Source organism: Mobula hypostoma, chromosome 1, assembly GCF_963921235.1.
Source record: "Mobula hypostoma chromosome 1, sMobHyp1.1, whole genome shotgun sequence".
Taxonomy (NCBI): domain Eukaryota; kingdom Metazoa; phylum Chordata; class Chondrichthyes; order Myliobatiformes; family Myliobatidae; genus Mobula; species Mobula hypostoma.
The window spans coordinates 96,652,045-96,662,405 of NC_086097.1; the positions used below are offsets into that span (position 1 = coordinate 96,652,045).

Genomic DNA, 10,361 nt, shown 5'->3' on the forward strand with positions numbered 1-10,361 from the left:
TTGGTGTGGAACTTGGATTTCAAATCTCCTTTGATAAAGTTACACACAAGTAATTAGTATGCAAAATTAAAGCACACAGCGGGGGTGGGGGCATGGGGAAAATTGATTAGTAGCTAGGGAAAACAAACAACAGAAATAAATGAGAAAATCCTAAGATTATCGGTGGGATATTGAAGAGATGAATGCTCACACTCAGGCATTTGAAAAATATGTATCAGGAATTTATTTGAGGAAACCAAATGTAAAATTTCTAAGCTGCCAATGACTTGAAATTGGGTAAGATTGTGTGGAGGATGCAGTGAGATTTAGGTAATATGAAGAACTGCGCACATACATGGCAGATGCAGAATAACACGTATCAATGTGGAGTTTTCCACTTTGCTATGAAAATAAATGCTTACCAAGGATCTGGGTGTCACAGCACTCACCAAGTAGTTAAGGTGGTAAATGGGTATGTCGATCTTCACTGCAAGAGGTTTTGAGTACAGGAGCAAGGATGTCTTGCTTCAGTTGTATACAACCTTGGGTACTGTGTGCAGTTTTGGCCTATCTATCCTACTACAGAGGGAGTGCAGCAAAGGTTCAATATATTTATTACGAAGATGCCAGAGCAGTTGTATGAGAAACAACTGGGTTCACTTGCATGTACTTAATAGAATTTAGGATAAAAAGGAATCTTATCAGGATGTACAAATTTCCAGCAAGGCTCTTTAGGTTGGATGCTGGGATGACAATTCCCATGGCTAGGGGGTTTTGTGGATGGGGAAAGTACATGATCACAATCTCAGGATATGGGGGTGAGAAACTGAGCGCTCAAATGAGATAAAATTTCTTCAGTCAGAGGGTGGTAGAAGTCTGTGGAGACCAAGCTGATGAATATGTTTAATGTGGTAAGCAGATTTTTTTTTTGACACAAAAGTCTTCAGGAGGCATGAGGAAAGATTGGCAGTATGGATCTAAACAGAGGATCATCCATGATTGAACTGAAAGACAGACCAGGCTCAAAGGACTGAATAGCCTGCTCTTGCTCCTATTTTCTATGTTTCTATGAAAACGTGAAAGTAGACTGAGATTCCTTGTGCCAGTGCATACGAATAAACTAGCAAGAAAGAATGAGAGAGAATGTAGAGTTGCAAGAAAAAGTTTGGTGAACCAGATAAATCAAGGTGAAACAGTGATAGTCCCAGTTCATACATGGCTTGGCTCTGGGCCAGAGGTTAACAGTTAAAAATCCTTTATTTCTACCAATCTTTCAAAAGCCATCTGCCCATAATAGAGCCAATAGAAATGTCCAAAACCATGAAACATGAAATGCTTTTCAAGGAACCTTACAGAGACTTTGTGTTGAATCTACTCTGGAATGTGCAAATATGGAACTGGCAAAGCTCTGCTGTACACAGCTAGTTACCTACAAAGAAAAATCTATCATTACCTCTCGAATCATAAGGTTATTTTATGAGGGAGACGAACTGCAGTACGCTTTGTTGTTTAGGCACTCCTCTAATCCGTTCATTTCCTGATGTGCACCCAGAGTTTTTAATTCCTGACAAAAAATAATGCCTCTAATCTATAAATATCAGCACCAAGTTTAAAAGTACCAAACTAACTTAGTCAGTGTCACTGTAGAAATTCCATTGGGTTATGGAGTTCCACAAGAACACGTGAATGTGCAAGAGAGAGCAGAAATGAATGAGAAAAGTGTGGGAAGAAAACAAGGAAGGGAGGAGACAAAGTGTGAAAGCACGGTAGACAAACATGGTGAAGGAGCAAAGGAAAGGGTAATTTATTTCACTGTCAAAGAAGCTCTGCATAATTCAATAAAGCTGATATGAAACAGTATGTCATTAACTGTTTTCCAGCTAGACAGAACTGAAAGGGTGAAGAGTTTCAGTTGCTTTTGGTGAGCAGTAGCATTCTCGTATGTGATATCATCGCCTCTCCTAAACAGTGCTTTCAATGTTTCTCCCAATCATGTTTATGGCTGAATTGTACCTTGGTGGCAGTGTAATGGTAACCTTGGTCAGCAGAGCAGAGTGAGCTTGTCCAATTCCCAACATGACCACTGTGCTCCAGCACTCGGCAGGTGAGGACAGCATGGCCACTATTAGGAACGCACAAGGGGGTACAAACTCATGACCCATGGCTGTGGCTTGGCTACACTTTACAGTTCTCTTCTGATGACTGCAAGAGAAGCCTGAGAGAGTTTCAATCATTTAAGTATGATTAAACCCTCCGCTGCACTGTTGCAAATGCACTATCACATTTGCTGGATGAGGAAATGAGACTATGTAGATTATATCTAGTAGTGACAGTGGAAAGAAAGCCAATATATTCACTACGCTTTTGAGTTGAAGTGACTGAAGAAGTTACCTGTGTATAGAGTTTTCCCCTAATCAGCATACACTGTTATCAGTCATGAAGTAGAATGTATAGATTCATGTTAGTTAGAATTAAACAGAGACCAAGATGAAAAACAGGCCATTCTGCCCACCTTGACCATGCCAGTGTTTATGCTGCACATGAACCTCTTCCCATCCTGCTACACAAGACTACAAGACCATAAGACATAGGAGCATGATTAGGCCAGTCAGCCCATCCAGTCTGCTCGGCCATTTCATTATGACTGATCCCAGAACCCATTCAACCCAGTACACCTGCCCTCTCACCATATACCCTTGATGCCCTGACCAATGAGGAATCTATCAACTTCTGCTTTATATATACCCACGAAATTGGCCTCCACCAGAGTCTATGGCAGAGCATTCCACAGATTCACCACTCTTTGGCTAAAACAAAAAAATTCCTTCTTACTTCTGTTCTAAAAGTCACCTCTCAATTTTGAGGCTATGCCCTCTAGTTCTGGATACCCCCACCAGAATGCACATACTCTCTACATTCACCTTATCTAGTCCTTTCAACATTCGGTAGGTTTCAATGAGATCCTCATGCATTCTTCTAAATTCCAGTCAGTGCAGGCCCAAAGCTGCCAAATGCTCCTCGTATGTTAACCCCTTCATTCCCAGAATCGTCCTCATTTTAGAAACATGGAAAAACTACAGCACAATACAGGCCCTTCAGCCCACAATGCTATGTCGAACATGTACTTACTTTAGAAATTACCTAGGGTTACCAATAGCCCTCTATTTTTCTAAACATAAGTTTTGTAGCATTAAGTACATAATATTACTATAAATTACAGAATAAATAGTGCAAAAGGAAAGGGTTCATGAGATGCAACAACAGGAATTCTGCAGATGCTGGAAATTCAAGCAACACACATCAAAGTTGCTGGTGAATGCAGCAGGCCAGGCAGCATCTCTAGGAAGAGGTACAGTCGACGTTTCAGGCCGAGACCGTCCTGACGAAGGGTCTCGGCCTGAAACGTTGACTGTACCTCTTCCTAGAGATGCTGCCTGGCCTGCTGCGTTCACCAGCAACTTTGATGTGTGTTGCTTGGGTTCATGAGATGGACGGGAAGAAGCAGTTTTTGAATCATTGATTGCTGTTCTTGAGGCTCCTGTACCTCCTCCCTGATGGTAGTAATGAGAAGAGGGGCATGTCTCAATGGTGAGGGTCACTAATGATGGATGCCATTTTCTCCAGGCACCATCTCTGGAAGATGTCCTTGGTGGTGGGGAAGTTTGTGTCTGTGACGTAGCAGGCCAAATCTACAACCCTCTGCAGCCAGTCAATGCAATCCTGTACACTGGAGCCTCCACAATGCAAGCAATCAGAATGCTCGCCACTTTATATCTATAGTAATTTGCAAGAGTCTTTGGTGACACAGCAAATCTCTTCAACTCTTAATGAAGTTAAACTGCTGGTGTGCCTTCTTCATGATTGCATCAATGTGTTGGGCTCAGGATAGATCCTCTGAGATATTGACAGCTAGGAATTTGAAGACACTCACCATTTCCATCACTGACCCTTAATGAGGACCAGTGCATATTGCCCTGAGTTCCCCTTTCTCGAGCCCACAATTAATTCCTTGGGCTTGCTGATGTTGAGTGTGAGGTTGTTGATGTGACCCTACTCAACCAACCACTTTATCTCATTGCTGTATGCCTCCTCATTACTATCTGAAATTTTACAGATAGCAGTAGTATCATCTGCAAATTTATAGATGGTACTTGAGGTGTGCTTAACCATAAAGTCATGAGTGTAGAGAGAGTAGAGCTGTGGCTTAAGCACACATCCTTGTGTTGCATCTTGTCGATATCAGTGAGGAGGAAATATTATCATTGATTCCTACTAACTCTGGTCTCCTGATGAGGAAGCTGAGGACCTGGTTTCAGGAGGTGGTACAGTTGCCCAGGTTTAGAAGCTTAGTGATGATGGGACTGAAGACCAAGCTATAAGCAATAAACAGTATCCTTACATATATCATACTACTTTGACTTCACAGGAAGAAAATCCGTAAACATTTCACAATTACAGCAAGTAGTTGCAGGTTCAATCTGTGAGTACTTCCTCAGTCAGTTCAGCTTCTTTAACCATGGTTCCCATGCCTGGAACAAGTATTTTGCAACTCGAACAATGGATGACTCTGTATGAGATTCAGAATCAGGTTTATATGTATAACAAAAATATTTTAAGTTACAGTAAAAAATATTAAAAAGTAGTGCAAAAAGTGAGGTAATTTTCATTGTCCATTCAGAAATCTGATGGCAGAGGGGACGAAGCTGTTCCTAAAAAAAAGAGGGTGTCTTCAGGCTCCTATAACTGTTCCCAGAAGGTAACAATGAGAAAAGAGCATGTCCTGGATGCAGAAGGTCCTTAATGATGGACTCCACCTTCTTGAGGCACCGCCTTTTGAAGATATCCTCGATGATGGGGAGGATTGTGCCCAAGATGGGGCTGGCTAAGTTTATAATCCTCTACAAATTTTTCTGATCCTATACATTGTTGTCTCCATGCCAGAAGGTTATGCAACCATTCAAAATGGTCTCCACAGTACATCTACAGAAATTTGCTAGAGTCTTTGGTGACATACCAAATCTCCTCAAAATCCTAATGAAATATAGCCACTGGCGTGCTTTCTTCATTCTGCAGCAATATGATGAGCCCATAATAGATCTTCAGAAACATAAAGTGGCTCCCTCTTTCCACTGCTGACCTCACAACGAAGACTCGTCTGTGTTCTTCCAACTTCCCCTTCCTAATCAGTTCCTTGGTATTAACAACACTGAATCAAGGTTGTTGTTGTGACACCACTGAACCAGCCAATCTATCTCACTCCTCTATGCCTCCTCGTCGCCATCTGAGATTTTCTTAATAGTTGTGTTACTGCGGAATTTATAGATGTGTTTGTGCTGTGTCTAGCCACACAGTCATCAGTGCAGAGATCCAGTAGGCTAAGCAGCATCCTTGAGGTCCTCCTATATTGACCGTCAGTGATACCACTTACTGTGGTCTCCTGATGAGGAAAGTCAGGGATCGAGTTGCAGGGGGAGGTACAGAAGCCCCAGGTTTTGAAGCTTGTTGATTAACACTGATGGTGGATGATGGTGTTGAAATCTGAGCTCTAATTAATAAACAGCCTGACATAGATACTGCTATTGTCTCATTGGTCCAAGACCAAGTGGAGAGCCACTGAAACTGCATCTGGTATTTGCCTATTATGGTGGTAGGAAAATTGGAATGGGTCCAGGTCCTTGATTATGTAGAAGTGATTCTAGCCACAACTAATCTCTCAAAGAATTTCATCACAGTAGATGTGAGTGCTACTAGGCTACAGTCATTGAAGGGCTACAGTCATTGAGGGGCTATGGTCATTGAGGCAGTTCACTCTGTTCTTTTTGGGCTCCGATATCATCGCTGCCCCTTTGAAGCAGGTAGGCACTTTGACTGCAGCAGTGAGAGATTGAAGATGTCCCTGAACACTCTACCTAGTTGTTTGGCACAGGTTTGCAGTATTCTGCCAGGTATACCACTGGGACCTGATGCCTTGCGAGGGTTCACCCTCTTGAAAGATGTTCTGGGGGCAGCCTCTGAGACTCATGAACCTCCTCTGGACTGTCTCCTACAACAATACATCCTTTCTGAGATAAGGGCCCTAAAACTATTGACAATACTCCAACTGCAGCCTGACTAGTGTCTTATAAAGGCTTAGCATTATCTTCTTGCTTTTATATTCTATTCCCCTTGAAATAAATGGCAACACTGCATAACCTGTGAATTAACCTTCTGGGAGTCTTGCATGTGGACTCCTAAAGCCCAATTTATACTTCTGCGTCAAATGTACGCTGTAGGTACGGCATAGCTGCGTACCCTACACTGTTGTAGTGTGGATGAAATTACCGGAGAGACAGTCACTGGTAGATACAAAGCAGCTTCTTTATTCGACACAAAGTACAGTAGGCATCTTAAGGATGGAGACACTTTCTGCAGAAAGGTCTGCTAGCTAAATGTGGGCTCGATATTTATATGCTAAACACAAAGGCAATCGCTACTTAAAAAGTTACAGACAATGCACAGACAATGCTTCCTATTGAAGCTACATACAAAATCTCACACCATCCTTTCCTCCCGACGCCAACATGTCTGGGTTGGTATCTACAGCCTTTAGGAATGTAAGTTAAATCTACGATACATTTATTTGGCATTTCCCGTGCTAACATTGAAGACAATTAATACAATTAATATTTATAATGTATAGGTGATACTGCCTTCGAAACTACGATATCAGGTCAAACTACCAGAAGTATCTGGTATTCACACCTTTTAGGAAGCCCATTGTGGTGGACCTAATCCACAGTCCTTTGTCAAACAGTTAAAATAGAAATCTGGTGGCCAAAGTCATTTAAGTGTAAACAAATCATCTACCCAAAAAGAAATCCACTCTAACAATATTCTATTCCCCTTGAAATAAATGGCAACACTGCATAACCTATGAATTAACCTTCTGGGAGTCTTGCATGTGGACTCCTAAAGCCCAATTTATACTTCTGCGTCAAATGTATGCTGTAGGTATGGCGTAGCCGCGTACCCTACTCTGTACTGTACACCAAACCCTATGCCGTAGCCTAACGCGCACCTCTCCCAAAATGAAACCACGCGTCGCGGTGACGCAGACCGCAACAACTGTGATTGGTCCACTTGGTAGCATCGCATTTCCGGCTGCTGCTTCTTCTTCGCTATTTCAAAATTGAGAGAGAAGAAACTCTTGTTCAACATTTATTAGCTCCAACTCCAACATGATGCACTCAGTTTCAATCGCCATTGTTTGAAGTACAGGAAGAAACTCAACACAGTGGCATAGAAATCCCACCGTCAACTAGCGTTTTGGTGGTGAATTGCAGAGCAACGCAGACATACCAATGCACAAGTATAAATGCTCACAACGGCGTAGGCCACTTGCGTAGCCTACAGCGTAGCCCGTATGCACGTATAAATCAGCCTTAAGTCCCTTTGCACTCTGATGTTTGAATTTTCTCCCCATTTAGATAATAGTCTGCATTACTGTTCCTTTTACCAAAATGCATTGTCATACATTTCCCAACACTGTATTCCATCTGCCACTTTTTTGCCCATTCTTTCAATTTGTCTAAGTCCTGTTGCAATCACATTGCTTCCTCAGCACTACCTATCCCTCCACCTATCTTCATAACATCTGCAAACTTTACCACAAAGCCATCAATTCCATTATCCAAATCATTGACAACAATGTGAAAAGTAGTGGTCCTAATACTGACCCCCAAGGAACACCACTAGTCAGTAGCAGCTAACCAGAAAAGGCCCCTTTTATTATCACACACTACCTCCACCTGTCAGCCATTCCTCTATCCATGCCAGTATGTTTCCTGTAACACCACAGGATTTTATCTTGCTCAGCATGTGAGACACTTTATCACATGCCTTCTGAAAATCTAAATAAATGACATCCACTACCTCTCCTTTGTCCACTTTGCTTGTTACTTCCTCGAAGAATTATAACATATTTGTCAGGCAAGACTTCCCTTTACAGAAACCATGCTGACTTTGACTTATTTTAGCACTAGTCTCCAAGTACCCTGAAATCTTGTCCTTAATAATGGACTCCAACACTTTCCCAACCACTGAGGTTAGCTTAACTGGCCTATAATTTCCTCTCTTTTGTCTTCCTCCCTTGTTAAAGAGTGGAGTGGCATTTGCAATCTTCCAGTCCTCCAGGACCATGCCAGAATGAAGTGATCCTTAAAAGATCATGACCAGTGCATCTGTTATCTCTTCAGCACCCTCTCTCAGGACTCTGGGAGCTAGTCCATCTGGTCCAGGTAACTTATCCACCTTAAGACCTTTGAGTTTGCTTAACACTTTTTCATTTATAATAGCAATGGCACTTACTCCTGCTCCCTGACACTCACAGACCTCTGGCATATATCTCGTGTCTTCCACAGTAAAGACTGAATCAAAGTACTTATTAAGTTCATCTGCCATTTCTTTGTCCCCCATTACTATCTCACCAGCATCATTTTCCAGTGGTCTCATCAACTCTCACCTCCCTTTTATTCTTTATATAACTGAAAAAAAATTAGTATCCTGCTTTATATTATCAGCTGGCTTTTCTCTTTTCTCTTCTTATACCTTTTTTAGTTGTCTTTTGTTGGATTTTAAAAGCTTTCTAATCATCCAACTACCCACCCACTTTTGTTACCTTATATGCCCTTTCCTTGGCTTTTATGCAGTTCTTAACTTCCCTCGTCAAACACAGTTGCCTAGCCCTGCCATTTGAGAACTTATGTGGGGCATAAGTATCCTGCGCCATGTGAACTAATCCCAGAAACTTCAGCCATCTCTGCTCTCCCATCATCCCCATCAGTATCCTCCAATCCACATGGGAAGCTCCTCTCTCATGCCTCTGTAATTCCCTTTATTTCATTGTGATACTGGTACACGTAACTTATGCTACTCCCTCTCAAACTGCAGTATGAATTCAATCATATTATGATCACTATCCCCTAAGGGTTCCTTTACATTAAGCTGACTAATAAGATCTGGATTATTACAGAAAATCTAAGATGGCCTTTCCCTGAGTAGGCTCAAGCACAAGCTGCTCTAAAAAGTCATCTTATAGGCATTCAACAAATACCCTCTCTTGCAATCTGACACCACTCTAATATGCCCAATCTCCTTGCATATTGAAGTCCCCCATTACAATTGTGACATTACCCTATTACATGCTCTTTGCAGCTCTCTTTGCAATCCCAAACCCACATTTTGGCTACTATTTGGAGGCCTATATATGATTCTCATAACGTTTTTTAAAAAAATCCTTGCAGTCTCTTAACTCCACCTGCAAAGATTTGACATTCTCTGACCCTATGTCACCTCTTACTAAAGATGTAATTCCATCTCCTACTAATAGAGCACATCACTGCCTTTAATGTTAAACTCCCAACTATGGCCTTCTTTCAGCCACAGTTCAGTGACACCCACAAAGTCATACCAAACAATCTATAATTATGCCATGAATTCGTCCACCTTATTCTAAATGCTACGCACATTTAAATACAGCACCTTCAGTCCTGCATTGTTTGCCCATATGAATTTTGCCTCTGTGGTACATCTTAACTCTTTGCTCTGTCTGTAGTTGTACCCAATCACTGGCTTGTCCTTCCGTACATTCATATTACATATGACATAATCTACCTGTAAACCTGCTGGCTCATCCTCAGCTCTACAATACTGGTCCCAATCCCCCTTCCATATCAGTTTCAACCACTCCTAACCTCATCAGTCATTGCTTCTGTTGCTTTCTCTCACATACTCAATAGGATTCCTTTCAAATACTTGTCTGAGTTCAAGTGATTGCCTTTGTTTGTATTTGTGCCACTGCGAGTGGTTCCCAACATCTGAACATATAGCAAGACCTATACTGGGATTTCAATATAACTGACTTTAAAGTAGTAAATTAAACATACATAATGCATATATTCTTAATGATTATTGGGAAGGGACCCAGACATCATACTCCTGCTGGTGCCATCTCATTCTCGCAGCCCCTTGAATACGCCCTGATTATCTAGGGTTTGTATCTAAACCTCTCTGAAGACTGTCTGTGTTTGTACCTATACTGCTGCAGACAATGTTGTAGAAAGGCATCCCCAAATTGCATTGCCTTACTACAAAAATGCAAAGGTCTATTGGTGCTGGAGATATTTTATAAAAGCAGAAAGCTTAATTTTACAGAGAACTATTTTTAGTAATTAGCAGGCCACGTTTTAGTGATTTATCTCACATCTTCTTTACAGAGTTGCATGCAGGCCAATCCAACATGAGTGGTGCGACACTGTTTTATTCAACTCTGGAGCCAAACATGCAGTCACCAAAATAAAAGAATTGATAAAATTTGCCACTTGCTAATGCAAAACCATTAAAAA

General features: G+C 41.6%; 1 protein-coding gene across 2 annotated transcripts in view; it reads right to left on the bottom strand.

Annotated features, from left to right (window-relative positions):
* Positions 1–10,361, bottom strand: part of dnajc17 (DnaJ (Hsp40) homolog, subfamily C, member 17) — a 130,796-nt gene that overhangs the window by 11,801 nt on the left and 108,634 nt on the right. The gene's annotated exons all lie outside the window — the stretch shown is intronic.